The sequence below is a fragment of the Tamandua tetradactyla genome, chromosome 8, assembly GCF_023851605.1.
Source record: "Tamandua tetradactyla isolate mTamTet1 chromosome 8, mTamTet1.pri, whole genome shotgun sequence".
In the NCBI taxonomy this organism is placed as follows: domain Eukaryota; kingdom Metazoa; phylum Chordata; class Mammalia; order Pilosa; family Myrmecophagidae; genus Tamandua; species Tamandua tetradactyla.
Window position 1 is genome coordinate 54,813,030 of NC_135334.1, and position 12,248 is coordinate 54,825,277.

At 35.6% G+C, this 12,248-nt stretch overlaps 1 protein-coding gene and 1 non-coding gene across 6 annotated transcripts in view; one reads left to right on the plus strand and one right to left on the minus strand.

The window, feature by feature from the left end:
• Nucleotides 1-12,248, plus strand: part of NOX4 (NADPH oxidase 4) — a 171,569-nt gene that overhangs the window by 118,333 nt on the left and 40,988 nt on the right. The window lies entirely within an intron of this gene.
• LOC143645384 (U6 spliceosomal RNA) lies at nt 5,466-5,570 on the minus strand. The gene has a single exon (XR_013157101.1). It is a non-coding gene; the product is annotated as a U6 spliceosomal RNA (small nuclear RNA).

Genomic DNA, 12,248 nt, shown 5'->3' on the forward strand with positions numbered 1-12,248 from the left:
GATTTCCCTGGGTGTGGGACCCAGCAAGTTGAAAGATTTTTCTGTGAAATCTCTGGGCTCTGTTTTTCTTATCCTGCCCAGTAGGTGGCGCTCGTGGCGCTCGTCTCTCTGCGGGTCCCACCAGTAAAAGATGCTGTGGCTCCTTTAACATTGGAAAACTCTTGCTGTAGGGGAGAGTCGCCAGCTGAAGCAGCTTGGGGGAGTGCCAATCCGAATCTCCCAGCCTGCCCGGGAATCTGCGCGTGGGGAGGGTCGCCGGCCTCCACGGCTTGAGGGAGCACCTGTCCAAATTTCCCAGCCGGCCCGGGGTGCCAAGCGTGGTGGGGGGGGCGCCAGCCGCCGCAGCTTGTGGGAGTGCCTATCCACCGTTCACAGCCGGACCGGGAAGCCACGTGTTTGGAAAGAACCCTGGTCGCCGGTCTCTGCAGCTTGGGGCATCTCCGATCCAATTCTCCCAGCTGGTCCAGGGGTCCGCGCGTTGGGGGGGGGGGGCCGCCAGCCACCGCGGCTTGAGGGGATCGCCTGTCCAATTCTCCCAGCCGGCCCGGGAAGGAGGGAGGGAGGGACTCCGGCCACCTGCTGCCCCGGCCCGGGGAATCTCGCGCCCCTCGGTGATCTCACCGCAACGGGTTCTCCCAGCCAGTCAGCTGTTCCAGAATGGGGTACGCTGTCTTCTTGGTCTTTGTCGTGGCTCCGGGAGCTGTTCTGTACCGTTTCTACTTCCGTAGTAGCTGTTCTGGAGGAGGAGCTAAGACCCGCACGTCTTACTAATCCGCCATCTTCTCCGGAAGTCTCAGAAGACTCTTAAACGCAATTCACGTTTGTCCTTGAAATTACTGTGGTACAAGGGGGCGGAGAGTATTACACAATCAGATGTCTCTTTCAGTTGACGTGTTATTTTGTTACTCTTCTATAATAACTCCTGCTCTGCAATTTCAAACATGTGGTCGCTGATTATCTGTTGGCTTGATTATGATTGTAGTCGTCTAAAAATTTTTGGTTATTTCTTCATTAGGTATGATTACCATTGAATAATGGTCTGAGATAATGTTTATTTTTTGTTATTTTAATGGTCTGGAGAGCAGGTTACTTCAAAGAGGTGGTTTGAGTTTTCCTACAAAAGTGTTATACACATAATATCTACATGTAATTAATCTAAACTTTTTGCCCTTGTTCAATTCAGTAATTAATGAATTGGCAACAAATATGCAGCAAAGGGCTCACTGTTTGTATCATATAGCACGTCATATTTGGCTATATTAAATCTCATAAATTTCACATAATTTATATTCACACATTGTAAACTTTAGTCTAGAGCCATACTAAATCTTTATTATTAAGTGCTAAATCTACAATGGAATAGCAAGAAGTACTGTTTTTGTTCTTGTTGCTGTAAGTAGGGAATTGCAATGATTAGGCATTTATGGAAACTTACATTTAGAATATTTATTTTGCCTATTAATCAAAGATTTAATAAATACCTGCTATGTTCCAGATACTGTAGTAGTCTCTGGAAATATAGTATTGGTCAAGGTTCCTGCTTTCATAGAGACTGCATTCTAGATACTAGAGCCTTCCAACAAACAGAAAAGCAAATAATATGTCAGATAGTGATAAGTTCTAAGAAAAAAATGAAGTCAAGGGAGTAAGAATGATGGACAGTGCTGGCCCTATTTTATATAGGGTATTTAGTTCTGGATTTTCTGAGCAGAAGCTAAAGTAAATGAGGGAACCATGTGAGTTTCAGGAAGAAGAATTTTAGGCTGAAAAAACAGCAAGTACAAATAAGTTTGAGTATTCAAGGAACAACACAGAGGTCAGTGAGGCTGGAATGAAGTGGGTGGGGGAAATCAGTAGGAAATGAGATCAGAGAGATATGAAAAAGGGATTAGGTACCAGAGGCAATAGAAAGGATTTGGATTTTAATCTGACTGAGATGAAAAGCATGGTTTTGAAATCTACATCCAAATGATCATTAATTTCTCTTAATATGTACTGCCTAGTGATTGGCAGGGTAGGCTGATAAAAAAAAGAATGAGTTTAGGGGAAAGGGAGAACAAGTAGGAATTCTAAGCATTGCAGAAATAGGTTAAGCTTTTTTGGGGGGGAAGGGGGTAGGCATGGAGTGAGTAAATATATCATAGTCTTCGAGATGCTTCAAGTGATTGTTCTATCTCCTACTATATGGCCCTGGTTTATGGGTTCTGGTAACCTCACCTATACCATATTTCCCTCTGGCCCCTTTAAAGGATAGTAGTTTTCTTCTACCCTCTGTTTTCCTTCACCAACCTCTATTTGGCTTTCAGTTCCTCCACTACCCGTGTTCCCAGTTCCCTATATTAAATTCCTTCTGTTTAAATTAGGTAGGGTTGTTCCCATTTCTGGTTGGACCTGGACAAGTAATAGTAGGTTAGAAAAGCCTCTCTGAACAGAGCCGGAATAGAGAGGAGTAACAGATGGAGAAATGGCATACCTGACAGGTGAGGAAGTGCAAAATTCCTCCAACAATCAAATGTTTGTGTCCAAAGATAAGTAAGAAGTTCAAGGTTGCTAGAAATAAGTGGGGAAGTTAGAATTGATAAGGATGGAGAAATATTGATGAACCAAATCAGGTAGGATTTTAATTTTATTATAGGTATGATTGGAAATCAATGTAGGATTTTTGACATGATCTGATTCGCATGTTAAAAGGATGATGACTCTAGCTACTACGAAGATATAAAATGGATGTAAACAATTAAGGAAATTGGGTGATGAGTTAAGCAGCTCTTGCTGAACTCCAGACAAGAGAAAATGCCAGCCTGGCTTGGGGTGATACTGATTAGGTTAAGAGAAGTGTTTGGATTTTGAAGGAATTACTTACAGGTTTTGTTGATGAACTGGTGGTGGGAATAAAAGAAATTAGGAATTAAGGATGACTCCAAGGTTTTGAGCTGGAGTGTTTAAGTAGACAGTGCAGCCACTTATTGAGAATAGGAACACTTGGCATGTTGTTGGGTCAAGATTGGGCATTCAAAGTTCAGTTTTGTATATATTAAACTTGAGATGCTTCTTAGACCTCCAAGAAGTAAGATTAAATAGCGTTTATATATGAGTCCAGAAGTCAAAGGTTTGACTAGACATTTAAATTTGGGAATCATTAGTGGATTTGATTGATGAATTTAAAGCTCTGAAGTTGAATGGGATTACCTAGGCAGTAATTCTCAGCTGATCAGAGCCAACACCCTGTTTTATAACATTGTACATGGCCACTTTACATTCTTTAAATAAAATTTTTAGATATTATATACACACATAATTTTTAAAAATCAATATCATGCCCTAACCTTAGTATAAAGGAGCTATTAAAGTAATTTATAGTACACCATTTGTATTCAATATTTAAATTCTCAGGCACTATTACACTAGAAGTCATAATGAATTAGGTAGATGCTTGTCATACAGAATGATCACAAATAAGACAGTTCAAAATGTAGTTTCCAAATACAATTGGAATGTCACTGTTTTCCCTATGAAATGATTTTCCAAATGATGATTTTGGGTGAATTCAGAGCATAGTAGAGAACAATATTCCTTCAACTTACACAAGGGTTACAATCTTGGAAATATCAGTGCATTATTAAAACCGTGCAAAAATATTTGCATTTATTATCATAATAAATGAGTTTTTCATTTACATGAGCGAGACATTTTAAAAACCCGCAGGAAGCAAAAAAATTGCTCCGTGAACAATATTCTCCACAACATTACAGAATGTCTAGTGTCACTCCCATCCTATGAGTTTCATAACACCTAATAGTCCTTTTCATAATACCTAATATTTATTTTGAGAACCAAATTGCCTCCACAATTTTCAAAAAATGCCCCTAAGATGTGGCACTATCCCATCAAGAATAGATAGAGAAGGGATTTAACAAAGGACTGAGCTCAGGGACATTCCACCATATGTGGAGTACAACAAAGGTGAGTAAGGAGTGGACACAGCGGTAAGAGGAGGAGTAGGAGAGTTTGGAGTCCCGGACACTGGAGGACAATGCTTCACAAAAGAGGAATTGATCAGTTATATAAAGTGCCATTGAGAAGTGGAGTAAAATAAGGCCTGAATTGCGACCTTATAGGTGTGGTTTTATGAATTATTGGGAAAAAACACCAGATTGAAGTAGGTGCAAGAGATAATAATGGAGAGGAAGTGGAGATGATAAGTGTAGACAAATCCAGTCATATACTGGGGCCAGCTTCTATAAGTTTGAGAGAGGTTGCTTCTCTTCCCAACTCTGCCTTCAGTGAAGTCACATTGATAGTTAAAATCAAACACTGTGGGAGTGTTGACTCTAGAGAAAGTGACAAACACCACAAATTAGGGTTTTTGTTGTTTTGTGTTTATTTTTTTCTTTTTCCTTGAGAGCTGACTATTAAACATTTTCCAGAACAGTGCTAGACAAATTGAAGAAATTCTAAGGAGGGAGGTAAAATCAAACAAAGAAATGGATCAGTGACTGAAGGGGTATATAAGGGTAAGGCAAATAGAAGGAAAAGATAAATGATATGATATGACATAACATGACATGTTAACATAATGTAATATATAATATATATGTAAATATGAGCTTATATGCTTCTGGGAATGATATGAATCATAGGAATGAAGTTGAAAGGAAAAAAGTAATATTGCTGGAGAGATTGAGAATATAATTACAGGAGCAAAGTCTACAAGTGCTTTCTAATGGATTCCAGCAGGACTAAGTCCCAATGTTCAAGTGGAGGAGTTGACTAGCGACAGTTCGTGCTTTATAAGGGGAAGGCAGGGAGGATGTTACAAAGAATGGGTAAAGATTGGTTGGTAGATTTGACATTGCATGGGATTTCTCCTCTGATTCCTTCTATTTTCTCTGTGCGATCGTGAGTTTATCACTGAGATTGATAGGTGTGTTGGAATTTTGAAGGGAAGGAAGAAGATGTCATGCATCATTTGAAATAGTAAATTCATGAGTGAAGCGTGATGACTCTTCTGAATAGTGCCAAGAGGCTTCCTATAGCAAATACAGATGCACTTTCCTGTGTATACAATTAGGTGGATCTGGGTCAGAATGGGGATTAACCCATTTCATCATTATTTTTCACTTTTTTCCCTTTATTAGAGAAGTTGTTGTTTTACAGTACAATCATGCATAAAATACAGGGTTCCAAAAACCATCCTATCATTAACAACTTGCACTGATGTGGAACGTTTGTTACGAACTAATGAAAGCACAGTTTTATAATTATCTATTACCTAGGAGTCCATGATTTAATTTAGGATTCATTGTGTAGTGCAGTTTCTATGGGTCTTTTAAAATTTTTTGTTCTGTTACTATATATGCAAACATGTCCCCCTTTAATCACATTCAGATATGTATTTCAGTGTTATTAATTATGTTCACAGTGCTGTGCTACTTTCCATCACCACCATCTGAAACTTTACCATACAAAATATGGAAGGCTTTACAAATTTGCGTTTTATCCTTGCACAGGGACCATGCTAGTCTTTGTATCATTCCAATTTTTAATAAATGTGTCCCCGAAGCAGGCACCCTTATATCTTTTTTTAAAAAATACTTTTATTGAGAAATCTTCACACACATATACAGTCCATACATGGTGTACAATCAGTGGCTCACAATATCATCATATAGTTGTGTATTCATCACCATGATCATTTTAGACCATTTGCATCACTCCAGAAAAAGAAATAAAAAGCAAAAAGAAAAAATTCATGCATCCTATACCCCTTACCCCTCTCTCTCATTGACCACTAATGTTTCAATCTACCCCATCTATTTTACTCCTTATCCCCTATATTACCTCTTTATTTTTATTCATATCTTTTTACTCATCTGTCTATACCCTGGATAAAAGGAGCATCAGACACAAGGTTTTCACAGTCACACAATCATGTTGTAAAAGCATTATAGTTAAACAGTCGTCTTCAAAAATCAAGGCTACTGGAACACAACTCAACAGCTTCAGGTACTTCCATCCAGCTATTCCAATACACCATGACCTAAAAAGGGATATCTATATAATGCATAAGAATAACCTCCAGGATAAACTCTAGGCTCTGTTTGAAATCTCTCAGCCACTGAGACTTTATTTTGTCTCATTTCTCTCTTCCCCCTTTTGATCAAGAAGGCTTTCTGCCCCATGTTGCCAGGGAGGTTTGCACCCCTGGGAGTCATGTCCCACATAGGGGAGGAGAGCAGTGAGTTCACTGGCCGAGTTGACTTAGAGAGAGAGGCCATATCTGAGCAACAAAAGAGGTTCTCTGGGGATGACTCTTAAATTAATTATAAGTAGGCTTAGCTAATCCTTAAGCATCCTTATATCTTAAAGTATATATTATTTGAATAATGCGGTGCTATAATTCTAGCATCTTGTGAGCCTGTAGGGCTATCCCAGAAGTCAATTTATTAGGTAATTTTATGGAACTTAACACAGCTTATTTGCTATTATAATATAATAAACCATTTAATAAATATGAGCTGAGTTTAGATTGCCTATTTCATAGCTTCAGATATCAAGGAAATGTTTGTATCAGGGGACCAAGAAACACATGATGTGAGCATTACCATTTAAATACCCATCTGTTCTCAGGAGCTAGGATAAATTGTTTCCCCCATGGTTTCTCAGTTTATGAACATGAAATCTATGCTGTCATTTTTTCTTGCACATGACAGCTCACTCATAATGCCACAGAAAATTTAGGAAATCCTTATTGAATGACTAGAATTTATTACTCATCAGATTTTATTCAATTCCAGCCATTTTACAATCCCAAAGGCAGAGGAAAAAACAGAACTTTTGCTTTCAATCCAATAAAAAAAAGTTACATTTTCAGGTTTAAATATAAACAAATTGTGCAATCTCTGGACCTGGAAGTAGAGTTGTTATATAGTTTGTTTTTATGAGTTTTTATTAAGAATCATTCTGTTCCTAAGAAAAGTTTCCATTCTCTTTTATCTAATATTTCCTGCTTGATTTTACCATAAACTGTGAAGAAAAATAAGGATAAAGAGGAATTTTGTTGGTTACATAATTTCTTAAGCAATGACAAGAATATAATAACTTTAATGTACTGCATGGTCAAAGAGGTTTGTGTCACTTTGCCAAGTCAAACTAGTGGTAATGGACTAAGTAATTTCAAAGAAATAAAAGAAGACAAGGATTTTGTGTCATTATCATTATTGTAAGGAACATTATTAAGTATTCATTTCCATGATGCATTTGCTAAATAACTCATTTATAAAGGAAGGTAAATGAATATAGTTCTCTAAGTAAATTGAAAATTTTAAAGCAAAATTATAGCATGGTGTATAATACTGATGTAGATAAGGTGCTTAGGGTCATACAGATGGACACATCTAAGATATTAAGTATATTAATACCGAAGAGAGGTTCTTGTCTTTTGTTGATCAAAAGGCAATTGATTAAAATGGAAAAAAAAAGAAGGCAATTGAGTAAAGGAGGTATAGGAAAGGTTTCTAGTGAAAATGTTACTGCAGTTATGATTTTTGAACTTTAACAAAGAAGGAGGGTTAGATTTCATAAACAAACAGGAATAATTTGGGGACCCTCTAAACTCTTCTATGAAATGGTATTTTAAGAAAACTAGATGTCATTTAAATAATGGATGGTGAATGCTAGGAAACACAGAGTTCTGTCCTTGCCAGAGTGTAAGAATAGATGGAATCATAAATGAAGAAGAGCTAAAATGGTCTACTGCGATGAATAATTTAAAAATAGGTTATCTTACATCTTCAATTGATACTGTATTGAGAAACTAGTAAAATGTGGGGAGGGGGCAGGGCAGCTCCCAGCATAATTAGAAAGGAAAGGAAAGGCAAAAGGATTCATATAGAAAATTTATTATATCTAGATGGTTCTACTCTTAATACCAGGTGGAAACCTTTCCTCCAATTGGAGCCATTAGGAAAGCATGTTTTAAGACTTGACATGTCCTTCAGGAATAATCAAAGAGATGTGCCTTCCTTTCTTTCTCCAGTCCTTTCCATTTGCAGCATAGTACCCTGACTTTCCACTTTCACAATGACAGTGAAAATCCTTTGTTGATACTGGAATAAAGAACTGCTCTGTGCTGGCTTGTAATATTGTGTCTTTCCTGGTTGAAATATAGTACTCAACCACCTAGACCTTCAAAGTTGGCAGCATAGCGTAGTAGAAAAGACAACAGATTTTGAGTGAGATAAGCCCGGGCCAAATTCCAAAAACAATAGAAATGGGAATTTATATATTCCCTTAGGTCTGGAAATTAACTTACATAAGTAAATATTCCTAGATTTGCTGTACTTTTTTTTCCACAGAGCAAAAACAGAGGATAACAGTTTTCAAATAATCCTTTTTAAAGAAACCCTTAATCACATTCATTACACATTTCATTTGCTTTCTTTAGGGAAGTTGACCTTTGTATATTTATCTCTGGAGAACAATTCCTGACCTTATCAAAGACATTCATTTGACATCAGCTAATACCTTTTCCATATTTAAAATAAGGTCACTGTGAGGAAAAAAATAGTGTAATTTCAATGAGAAACAAGAATTGGTGACTATTAAAAAAAAGTTTTGTTTTTTTTTTTAAATAGAAGAGTTTAGAGACATGCTGTTTTTAAATGAGGCTGAACGTGGAAAAATTGATCATTCTTCCTCAAATTATAGGCTTAATCTAATTTTAACTAAAATAAAAAATATTACTTTCACTCGGAAGAAAAGAAGAAAAATTGAAAATGAATAATAAGATAGGACTGGCATTTAGAATATAGTTTAGCAGGAGATAGAATAAGGCTAGCAGATGGGGAGAGGTTGCTTAATATGTGCAGAATGTTAAACTAGGTTGAACTTCAACATTGGGGAATGGATAAAGGTAGTGGTAGCACATTATTATGAATATAACTAACACTGCTGTATTGTGTGTAGTGTGGTGAAAGGGGAAGTTTAGAGTCATGTATGTCACCAGAAGGAAAGCTAGAGATTAAAACAAGGAGAGTAAAATACAGTGAATTTTACAGTGGAAAATGACTATGATTAACAGTACAAATATAACAAAGTCATTTCATGAACTAGAACAAATGTACGACACTATTATAAGAGAGTGGTGTATGGGGAAAAATGTACTTATTGCAAACTATGGACTAGCGTCAACAGTAATATCTTAATATTTCCACCAACAAAAACAAAATCTTCTTAATATTCTTTCATCAACAATAACAAATGAGTAATGAAAATGTTATAAAATTGATTGTGGGGATGAATGCATAAATATGTGATGATATTGGGAGTCATTGATTGTATAATTCTGATGGATTATATGGTGTGTGCATATATCTCAGTAAAATTGCATTAAAAAAAGAACTGGTCTTATTGAAATGTGTTATAAAGCAAAACAAGCATTATAAATAAGCTGAGAAGTCATGAGTTTAAATAATCTGTTTATGAACAAAAAGTTATTAAGTAGATGAGTTGGGATTTGAACTCAAGCTAAATTACTCTGAAGCATGAGCTGTTTGACTACCAGTGCCGCCTCCTATAAAGTGCAAATAGTTCAAAAGCTGTGGTACTGGCTAAAAAAATGACCATAAATATATTAGCAAAGGAAAAATAGGTAACCATATAGCACCTACAAATATGTATTATATGATAAAGGAAATATATTAAATCAATATGAAGAATTGGTTTAAATGGTTAAAGCTTTTGATACTTAACTATTGAAAAAGCATAAATTAAATATTTACTTTAGTTGACCAAAATTACTTCCAAATAGGTTAAATACTTTAACATAAATATCTCAATCAATCCCTGGAAATATCAGCAAAAATGGAAATGAATGATTTTTCCTAGAAGACTTCACATGCAAAAAAATAAATTTTTACATAAAAATTAAAATTTAGGAAAAAAATAAAAAGAAATTAACCAGAAAATCATTTATAGCAATTACCCACTAATACCTTTAATACATGAAGAGCTTCTTCAATTCAGTAAAAAAATTAACTTTGAAAATTAATTTTCTCCCACGACATTTAGGGCATACTATTAAATATACAAAGTATAAGAAATCATTCTTTTTCCAGAAGACATTGATCATGCCCTAAAGGTCAGACATCAAGCTAGGGTCTTGGAAAACTAAAGATCTAGTATAGTGAAAAGATATATGCACTAGAAATAAATAGAGTAGAACAACAATTTTGCTTGCATATTCTGGTAATAAACAACAAAAGAAGCATAGAAGTTTTCTTTAAAAAATGAAAGAAACAAACCGATAATAAAGAAGTTCTTTTGTTCCATGGTAAAGGATTAGGTGATTAGTTTTGCTGAAAGTTTTGCTCTATCTCTTGTATTTCAATAATCTCTGCTGGTGAAGAACTGGAAATTGAGAGGGAGACTGACATTTTGAGAAGAATGAACTTTATCAATTAAATCATAATTTATTCCTTTATTCACTCACTCCACATTTATTGAGTGCCCATTTGTCACACAGTATGAATAAAGCAAATTCTTATCCTCAAGAGCAGCCCAGTTTATCACAAGGAAATGACACTACAACAAAATAATTGGAATGCTATTAAAGCTATTTCAAAAAAGAATTAGAATATAATTACAAGATTACTTAAAGATTGAAAGAAGAGCTTTCCTTTTAGGAATTCAAAAAAAAATAATGGCTGTCAAAATTCGATGTCTTATTTTGCTGGGGAAAAGAAATATGCACACTAATCTTGGAAAAATAAATTACTTCAAAATGAGGCAGACCCAGAGTACATCCATACCAACTAGAAAAATGCAAAATATAAATTTTCTTTTTCTGATAATGTTACCTGACAAAGGCAATAGATTCTTTTGCAGATGTGCTCAAATAACCAGTTCCTGAGACACCGAGGTTTCAAAGAGAGAAAAGGGTATTACTTAGACCCATAGAAGGAGATCAGATGGTTTATGGTTCCCAAAATCTGTCTCCTACAACTGCAGCAATTCTGATAGTTTTATAACATTAAAAGGTGGGCAGATTTTAGGATAATGAGCACAATGACTGGAGATGGCCTCATTATTAAGCATGCACAGATCAATTACATGCTTAGTCATAGAACATATGTAAGAAAATGTCAGCCTTCATATAATGGTGGGTATGATTTTAATATTGTAATGAGGTGTAGGTAACTTATAGGTTCAAGTCTAATGTACTGTACTTGTCAGATGAGCCCATTTTGGTTAGATCTAGTTTCGGTTATCAAGGTAATGTTGGACCTGGGGTGAGTTAGTTCTGGGTTGACCTAAGACCCTTCATTAATAAACATTAGGTGTCTTTAGGGGTCATAAGACTCTAAAGTTGAAAAACTGAATAATTGGGTAGCAATGAAGGTTATTCACAAGGTTTTTACAATCACAGGGACACAAGATAAAGGCTATACATACGATCATTATCAGAGATCAAAGCAACTGGATTACAATTCAGAGACTTCAAGTATTTCTGTCTACTTTAATACACCAGAAAGTAAAAAGGAATTTCTATATAATGATTCAGCAATAAAAATCATCCCTGAAATCCTAATTTCTCTGTTACAATTAGTTTGTTTAAATCAAGTGAATGTGCTTTGTTACCATGGCAACTTGGTATTGAAAAACAATGGTTACTATTTAAAATATTGCATTCAAAGCCACACCAAAGGCATTCAATTGATACTACTTTAAATAACTCAGAAAATCTAGCTGCAGAGCAAGAATATTTTCTCATTAAATATATAGTTAAGTCTTCTGGTGACAAAATTCAAATGGAACTGGACTGTAGAAGAAAAGAATAATCAGATGCAAGTTCTGGTTATATAAAACTACATTCTACAGAAAAATTAAGAGCAATGCCAAAGGAACATAAAAAAGAATCGTATAATTGTCTTAGACAAGGAACAGCAAAACCCCCCATTCAATCAATTCAGAAGATGAGACCATCTAGCACAATGTATACATAACCAGAGGTAATATATGAATAAGAACTCTAATAGGAGATAGAAAGGAAAACATCTAAAAAATGCTGTGCTTGGCATATGTCCTCTATGATACTCCCATTATCTTTTCTCAACTATGCCAAAAATATCATTCCCACTTCATGTGAAATTGTATTACCCATATTCTATACTTTTTTTTTTTTACTGAAAAGAATGATAAAGTTTCCCATCAGCAATAAACTGAGAAATGAGAAACAACAATACTGT